Source organism: Hibiscus syriacus, unplaced genomic scaffold (assembly GCF_006381635.1).
Source record: "Hibiscus syriacus cultivar Baekdansim isolate YM2019G1 unplaced genomic scaffold, ASM638163v2 tig00112738_pilon, whole genome shotgun sequence".
Classification (NCBI taxonomy): domain Eukaryota; kingdom Viridiplantae; phylum Streptophyta; class Magnoliopsida; order Malvales; family Malvaceae; genus Hibiscus; species Hibiscus syriacus.
The window spans coordinates 6,536,027-6,544,725 of NW_024063392.1; the positions used below are offsets into that span (position 1 = coordinate 6,536,027).

The 8,699-nt window shown below is 39.5% G+C and overlaps 1 long non-coding RNA gene across 1 annotated transcript; it reads left to right on the top strand.

Moving 5' to 3' along the window:
* The first annotated feature begins 253 nt into the window (after positions 1-253).
* Positions 254-1,149, top strand: LOC120183007. The gene is made up of 2 exons (XR_005521901.1): positions 254-753; positions 890-1,149. It is a non-coding gene; the product is annotated as an uncharacterized LOC120183007 (long non-coding RNA).
* The last annotated feature ends 7,550 nt before the right edge of the window (positions 1,150-8,699 follow it).

Here is an 8,699-nt window from a genome sequence, read left to right on the forward strand (position 1 = left end):
TTTTAATCTTATTTCTTTAAGAAAGAAAGAGAGACTAAAAAAAAAAAAAAAGGAGAGTGTCCCTATTAAATTTAAAATTCATAATCTAAAAAATATAGTTTTTTTAACCAAAGAAACACCTGTCTTTTTATTGAAATAAAAGCCAATGGACCAACGTCTTGAAACAAACTAAAACAATGATGTCCAGCTAATCACAAAAATAAAGAACGAACAAACTCGAAGAACAATAAAAAAAAAACCGTGAAATAATAAAGAAAAAACAAAGTAAAGTAGAAAATGGCTGGCCCTTCATCTTCTGAACCAAAACTCAGAGAAAATGTTGAAAACACTTGCCGATTAGAGAAGCGGATAGAAAATCTGATTGAAACTAACATAGCACAACAAATCTCGCTAGAAACACGAAACTAATGAGCGTCCGAACACCTCTTGTCTTCATCAGCTTATTCTTCCACTCGTCGAGGAGCTTCTTCAATCTAGAAGAAATATTCTTCCACTCGTCATCGTCAGCCGTCAATAGGTGTGCCGCCCGATTGCCAGCTCTGGGAATGAAATTAAACAAGCATGGATTAAAAGCCTCAGCACGTCTTTGAGCCTCCCAAATGAGAGCACCGATTCCAAAGAATCAACAGTCGGAAGGAGAGCTTTGTGATTACAGATCTGAAATCTCCCTCAATTATCACCTCTCAAAAGCCCAGATCCGTGACAAAAGAGACTGCATGAACCACTGCCATAGCTTCTGCCACAAACGGCAAGGTAACTCTTCGTTGTAATCGTCTACATGCATCCATTATTTGGCATGAGCTATTTCTTATTATAACACCTGATCGAGCTATTTTGTGAACTTGCGAGAAACTGACATCGAAATTGACCTTCATTGCGGAACCAATAGGCAAACTCCAACAAACAGAGGGAGACTGGAAGAGACCTTCAGTACGGACACATGTAGTGGAGACCTCAACACTGCGAGCACGAAAAAAGTAATGGCTTCATCCACTCTCGTTCGCTTACCTTCATGATACTGTAAATATCGGTAGTACCATAGTGCCCACATCATTACCAAAAGTTTTCATATGTTTGTGCGATGCTCCATGGGATAAAACCCATTCAAGCCAATCGGGAAACTCCAATGTATTCATTTGCTCGGGCCAATCTATGTTGAAACAAGCCTATACACCTTTTACCAATCGACAATCCCTAATAACATGAATAGAAGATTTGACTAAATTTGTAGAATTAGGATAAAATAGATCATTTATTAGTTGTTTGATATGCAAATTATGCTTCTTCGGAATGAAGTTCAAGGCAAATTTCCAAACTTCTATCTTGATTTTGCGTTGACAAGCCTCAACCCAGATTTTCTTGTGAACTGGTCTCTTCATGTAAAAACATTCGATATCCACTACGCACACTATACAAACATGTTTTCTCACCACACCGCACCCTTCTATCTTCTTGAGTGAAACATAACAATGGGATCGCCAAGATCAAATCTACTTCCTCAATTAAGAAAGACGAGAGAACATCATCATCCCTCCAATAGTGCAATCCATTATCGATAAGATCAAACACAGTTTCCAGAGCACCTATTCTCGGGGAGGTTATGAAGTGTGGTCAATTACTAGGAAGCCAAAAATTGTTATAAATGAAGATAGAAGTTCTCGAGTCTATTTTCTATCGTAATCCACTTTCCAGTAAACATCGAGCACTCCAAATACTACGCCAAATGTACGAGGGTTGGTTACCAAGTTGAGCACTAAGAAAGTCATTGTGAGGATATTATTTCACTCTAAAAACTCTACTTACTAGAGAAATCGGGTTTGTGATGAGGTGACATCCTTGCTTTGCCAAGAGAGCAATGTTGAATTTTTGCTAAATCTTGAAATCTAAGCCCCTTACTCTTTCAAGCATAAAAACTTCCACGTACACTAATAAATCCCTCGCTTCTATTTCAAATTTTACCACCAAAATCTAGCCATTATTCTTTCAAGCTTTGAACACAGAATTTTCGACAAAAAGAAGACGTTCATAGCATATAGTGGAATAGCTTAAAGCACTGATTTAATGAAAACTTCTATCTCACCCTATGATAGAGTGAGAACACACCAGTTGTGAATTTTAGCAAGGAACTTATGTTTGAGATGAATAAACGCTCTTATTCTTATTCCTCCCTACAATAGCCGGGAGCCCCAAATATTTTTCCAGGTTGGAGGTGTTTTCCACTTCCAAAATACACTTAACATCCTCCTGGTTACCATTAAGCATATTAGAACTAAAAAAAGTCCTAACTTGTTAAAGTTTATCACTTGACATGAGCTCTCACCATAGGTTCATAGTAAATCTTTGTGGTGAGAAGCAACCATAGGCATAGTCTCCCCAAACATGAGTCTGCTATTAGCAAAAAGCAAGTGCAATATCATTGGCGCATAATGATTAATCCGAACAGCCTTCACAGTTCCTAAAGTCATTTCTTAACGTAGCAATGAGGATAAGCCTTCATTGCAAATTAAGAACAAATATGGACTCAAGGGATCACCTTGGCGATGTAACAACCCGAAAAAAATATTTATATTTAAGCAATTTGGTGAAATTTGGGGATTAATTGAAAAGTTTTTAGAACTTGTAGGCTGTTTTAGAAATTGAAAGAAATTCAGGGACCTAACCCTAAATTTCACCATTTAGTGTTGACAACCAATCTTGTTAAATGCGTGCAATTTTGTTTTCTGATTTCGAAAGAGAAAACAAATTGCTTAAACATTTCCTCTCCCAGCACCTCTTCTTCCAAAGCCGATCCCGTTGCGTTCCTGCCATTCTAGCTTACACCACCACTCCCGTTTGGTTCGTCGTCGACTGATCAACAAAACCACGTAAACCGCTCGTAGCGAAACGTTGTCTAACGTCGTGAATTTTGATTCAAAGTTTCGACGTTTTTTAACACCACTGTCGTGAAAAGCGTCGATAGTTTCTTTGTTTTCGACACCTCCCGCACCATCTTGTTCCTTGTGTCGTTCCGAGTCCATCGGTGCCCTTCTTGTCTCCGTCGTCGTCGGTGCGTGAAGGAGGTGAGGAAGTTAAAGTTTCCGATGTTTTTAAATCGAGCTCTCCACCGTTCAAAATTTTAAACCGAACTTGTTAAGTGTCTCAAAATCCCATTAAATAATTTTAGAAAATTTTCGGTAATTTTTTGGGACTCCCATGCCACCGCACGCGTTACCCCTACGTGTGGGAAATGTCCACGCGTGGTGGACAGCTTGAACCGGTTTGACCCGACCCGGTTCGACCCGACTGCTCGACCCGGTCTGACCCGACTGCCCTACCCGTCTGCCCTACCCGTTTGCCCTACCCGACCCGTTGACTTTGACAAAAAAATCAAATTTTTCAAAAAGTCATATTCTATGTTCTTCGATGTCTTGAGTTCGATTCCGCAGTTCGTTTTATCAAATTCGAACTTGAAAGCCTCGAAATTGACAGTCAAACCCATTGACTTTTGACTTTGACCAAAAAGTCAATTTTCGAAAAAGTCATATTTTATGTTTTTCGACGTCCTGAATCTGAAGTCTGTTTTTCCAAATTCGAACTCGAAAGCCTTCAAATTATCAGTCAAACTTGAACATACATATATATTTAAGAGTTTTAGCTTTGAATGATTAAATTAAGACTTGAGGCTGATTAGTTATTGTTATATGATGGTACAAGACACTCTCCTGATCGCTCGATAACTCGACCCAGCTCCTCTAAATCCTTTAGACCGCATGTGTCAGTATTCACTCGTACAACTTGTAAATCTTACTATTTCATAAATTAATTATGTTACCCACTAGTAATGTAGTGTTATTATGAATTAGGTTCGAAAACTGTAACAAAGCCTGGTGAGGCTGGTACTCAATAGATCTACAGTTTGACCCTATTTTTAAGGTGTGTTCCCTATGTACTACTTAATTGTTTTATCTATTTTGAAATATGGTACATCGAAATTATGGTTTACTATTTTATTGATGCACCGACTTACTGGTGATGACTTATTGACTATGACTGATATATGATTATTGGTTTTCACTGGTATATGATAACGATAATTACGGATTTATGAAAATTATGCTTACTGTATAAATTATATTTTTGAGATACCGATTTTGTGTAGAACTAAAGTACGGAGGTACAACTCTGATCAAGATGGTAAAATCTTACGGACCTAATGTGACTCTTAGGTAGGCTCTCGGACCCCAAGATGCTCCCTTAGGTTAGCTCCCTTAGGTTAACTCCCTTTGTTGTGTGCTTAGGGTAAGCCCTATGGACCTAAGGATACATAGGCCCCAAGGCATATCCTTAGGTTGGCTCCCTTTTGGTGTGTGATTAGGGTAAGCTCTATGGACGCAGTTCTAGGAACTGCAAATGGTGTACGAGGGGAGAGTTTAAACTAAGAGTTTCAAAAGCTAAAATTCATTACGATTTTATGATGATTTATTGAACTATTACTTGTTTATTGTATCTACTATGATTTTATTGTACTGTTGGGATACACTGAGCTTTAGCTCACTTTCAAAATATTTTTCCCCTTTCAGATGCTTTTGGTTAGACATCCTGGATCAAGCACTTGGAGGATCAGTACATCTCTTGTGGTATCTGATTGTAATGTTTTTATCTTTCAAGTTGACTTTATTTTGGTAACATGGGCCTTTATTTCAAAATATTTGTTTCCGTGACGGCTATTGCATATGCTACTGATATTCAGTTTATTGTAATCCAAATTTTACGAAATGTTTTAAATTAATTTGTTGTTTTTTAATATTCATGAGTTGGGTTTTATCATTAATTATTTTAAATGTCATTTATAATATGATTTTAAATTATTGAATAATATTTTTGGAAAACGTCTTAAAGAATCATTAATGTAACCTGATAGACTTAGTTGAAACACATAGGCTGGGTCTAGGAGTTATATTTAGTGGTATCAGAGCTTTTGGCTTTTAAACATCGGACTGTGAATGAGTCCAAATTGAAAATACGATTTTGAAATATTTTACAAAATAAGTCATTAAGGTCATGTCACAAAGTTTTTACGATTTTAATTGTGTTCGAGACTCCAAGTGTCAATCTAACCCTAGGTTTTATCTTCTGTAGTAAACACGAGATCCACCAAGATGAGTTCTAGAAGTGGTCGTCGAAATAGTCGTGGTCGCGGCCGAGTGGTTAGATTTGCAGACCCGATAGATGAGATACGCGTAGATCCCCACTTCCGATAGATGATCTTGCTCCTACGACCCCTATAGATCTACCTTCTACCTCTGGTATTAGCATGACTATTCCGTTTAGAGGAGCGACCGATATTGAGCTCAGTCTACTAGAGTTACATTAGATGAGAATTTTGGTAGACAGTTTCTGTAGTTGATTCAGGGAGCGGTCAGAGCTGCTGGTGTTGTATCCGAGGTTCCTATTTCTCAGACTCTGATTGCCAATAGAGTCGAAACTTTTGGAGGACAGATTAGTGGAGCTCCTACTGAAGCGGAAGATTGGCTCTAGGATACTGAAAGACGTATGGATCAGTTGGGGTTGGACCCAACTAAGAGATATCTGAGTGCAGTAGCGATGTTAGATGGTAATGCCCACACCTGGTGGGAGTTAATGGTCAGTAGTGTTCCGACTGATTATTTGACCTGGGATTTCTTTAAAGAGCGCTTCAGGGAGCGTTTTCTAGGAGAGCGTTATCTGGTTGAGAGACGATAATAATTTCAGGATTTGGTGCAAGGGGATATGTCAGTCTCTTAGTACGAGATGGAATTTCTAAAGTTGTTAAAATATGGTACTAGCTTGGTTCCCACCGAGAGAGATAGATGCCGTAAGTTCGCTCTTGGACTCAGATATGAATTATGCCGGCAGGTTGTGACTCACCAAGATGAGATATTTGATGTTTTGGTAAGCAGAGTGAAGGATGCTGAGGAGGTAGAGACCTTGGCTCCTACTAGAGACCGTGTTGATCGAGAGTGGCCTGGGAAATTTTTCGGCCCGATCGAGTTTTCTGCTCTTCCTAGAAAGAAGACTCGTACTTCGGGCCCCTTGAGAAGCAATATCAGTTCTAGGCCTGCACCACCTCCACCCTCAGTTGTCAGTCGAGGTCGTTCTTAATCGTTACCTCATGGGGCCCTTCGTGAGTATTGTGGTAATCAACACACAGGAGAGTGTCGTAAGAATATGGGGGTATGCCACCAATGTGGATCCAGTAGTCATATCAGAGGGATTGTCCACAGTTAGCTTCACCTGAGAGGATAACTAAGCCGACTCCTACGCGTTCCTAGGCATCAGTTCAGACTCTAGCCAGAGGTCGTAGTCAGGGAAAATTTTTTGGATCAGCATCCAGAGCCGATAGTAGAGCTCGACCCTAGCAGAGTCGAAAGCCTGCAGTTTAAGAGGCCAGTCAGCTAACTCTAGTGTATGCTACTAGATGTCGGGATGACAGAGATGAGCCAGAGGTTATTGCAGGTACATTTACCATATATTATGTTCCATACTTTACATTACTAGATAATGGCTCCACCAATTCCTACGTATCGAGTTCAGTATTCCGAAACTTTCAGATTCCGATTGAGGACACTGATAATACTGTTACGGTTACGACTCCAGTAGGACATAGTCTGTTGGTGAATAAGGTATTTCGACGTTGTCCTCTAGAGGTTCAGGGAGAAATTTTTATCGCTGACCTTATGGAGCTTCCGTTAGAGGAGTTCGATTTAATTCTGGGGATGGATTGGTTGAATAAACATAAGGTTAATTTGGATTATGAACACAAGACAGCTACTCTGAAGACTTCTGATGGTCATATTGTTGTGTTAATTGGTGAACGTCGTGGCTATCTCTCCAATATAGTTTCATCTATGAAAATTGATTGTATGGTCCGGAAGGGATATGAGACTTTTATTACTTATATTTTGAACACTAGAGGTTCCTTGTCCACGATTGAGGAGAATTGTACAGTTAGCGAGTTTCATGATGTCTTTCCGGAGGAGTTGCATGGGTTACCTCCTGATAGAGAGGTAGAGTTCGAGATTGAAACTTATCCCGGATCTGCACCTATTTCCATGGCACTCTATCGCATGGCTTCAGAGGAACTTATGGAGTTAAAGGTCCAGTTGCAAGAATTATTTGATCGAGGATTTATCACACATAGTACATCACCCTGGGGAGCTCTAGTCTTATTTGTGAAAAAGGACAGATCGCTTAGGCTATGCATATATTATCGAAAGTTGAACAAGTTAACGGTTAAGAATAAGTACCCACTACCCAGGATTGACGACTTATTTGATCAATTGCAATGAGCTACTGTATTCTCTAAGATTGATCTTCATTTGAGGTATTATCCATTAAAAGTTAAAGGTTCTGATGTTGCGAAGACTGCCAATCGCACTAGATATGGGCATTATGAGTTCTTGGTGATGCCTTTTGGTTTTACGAACGCTCCTGCAACTTTTATGGATTTGATGAATCGTGTATTCTGACCATATTTGAATCAATTTATTGTAGTATTCATTGATGATATTTAAGTCTATTCTCGAACTGAGGCAGAGCATGACGAGCATTTGAAGATCGTTTTACGGACCTTGAGAGAGCATCGCTTGTATGCCAAGTTGAGCAAGTGTGAGTTTTGGCTTCAAGAAGTGTCGTTTCTAGGGCATATTATTTCTGTGCGAGGTATTCAGGTCGATCCAAGCAAGATTGAGGCTATTGTAAGTTGGAAACGATCCAAGAACATCTCTGAGATCCGCAGTTTCTTAGGCTTAGCCGAATATTATCAACATTTTATAGAGGGCTTCTCGATCATTACTGCTCATTTGACAAAGCCTTTAAGGAAGAACATGTCGTTTGATTGGGGCGAGGCACAACAGGAGAGTTTTGAGAAATTAAAGGCGGTTTTGAGTCAAGCACCAGTGTTGACTCAACCAGAGTCCGGGAAAGATTTTACAGTGTATAGTGATGCTTCACACTCAGGACTTGGCTGTGTTCTAATGCAGAAGGGTAAGGTAGTGACTTATGCGTCCCGTCAGCTACGACCGTATGAGTGTAATTATTCGACCCATGATTTGGAGACACTATTTTTATGGAGTGAAGTGTTACATTTTTACGGATCATAAGAGGATCATAGGAGCTGACCCAGAAGGAGCTTAATCTGAGACACCATCGTTGGTTAAAGCTTCTGAAGGATTATGATTGTGTGATTGATTATCACCCTAGTAAAGCTAACATTGTAGCAGATTCTTTGAGTCGAAAGATGATAACGGAGTTGAGGTCTTTAATGGACATGATGAATTTAAATGATGATGACACTTTGTTAGCAGAATTGCAAGTTAAGCCGGCCTTAGTTAATGAGATGAAGGCTAAACTATCTTTTGATAGCTCATTGTTTTCCATTTTTGAGCAAGTGGAGCAGGAGACAACCTCAGATTACAATGTTGACCAGGATGGAGCATTATACTTCAAAGGTTGATATTGTGTGTCTGATGATCCTGAGTTGACGCAGAATATCCTTAATGAGGATCACAGTAGTTCATATGCTATGCACCTCGGTGGAGATAAGATGTACCAGAATTTGAGAGAGAGGTATCATTGGATCAGCATGAAGGACATCTCAGATTTTGTGGCTATGTGTTTGACTTGTTAATATGTTAAGGCAAAGAACCAACATCCGTCGGGTTTGTTGCAGCCTATCAAGA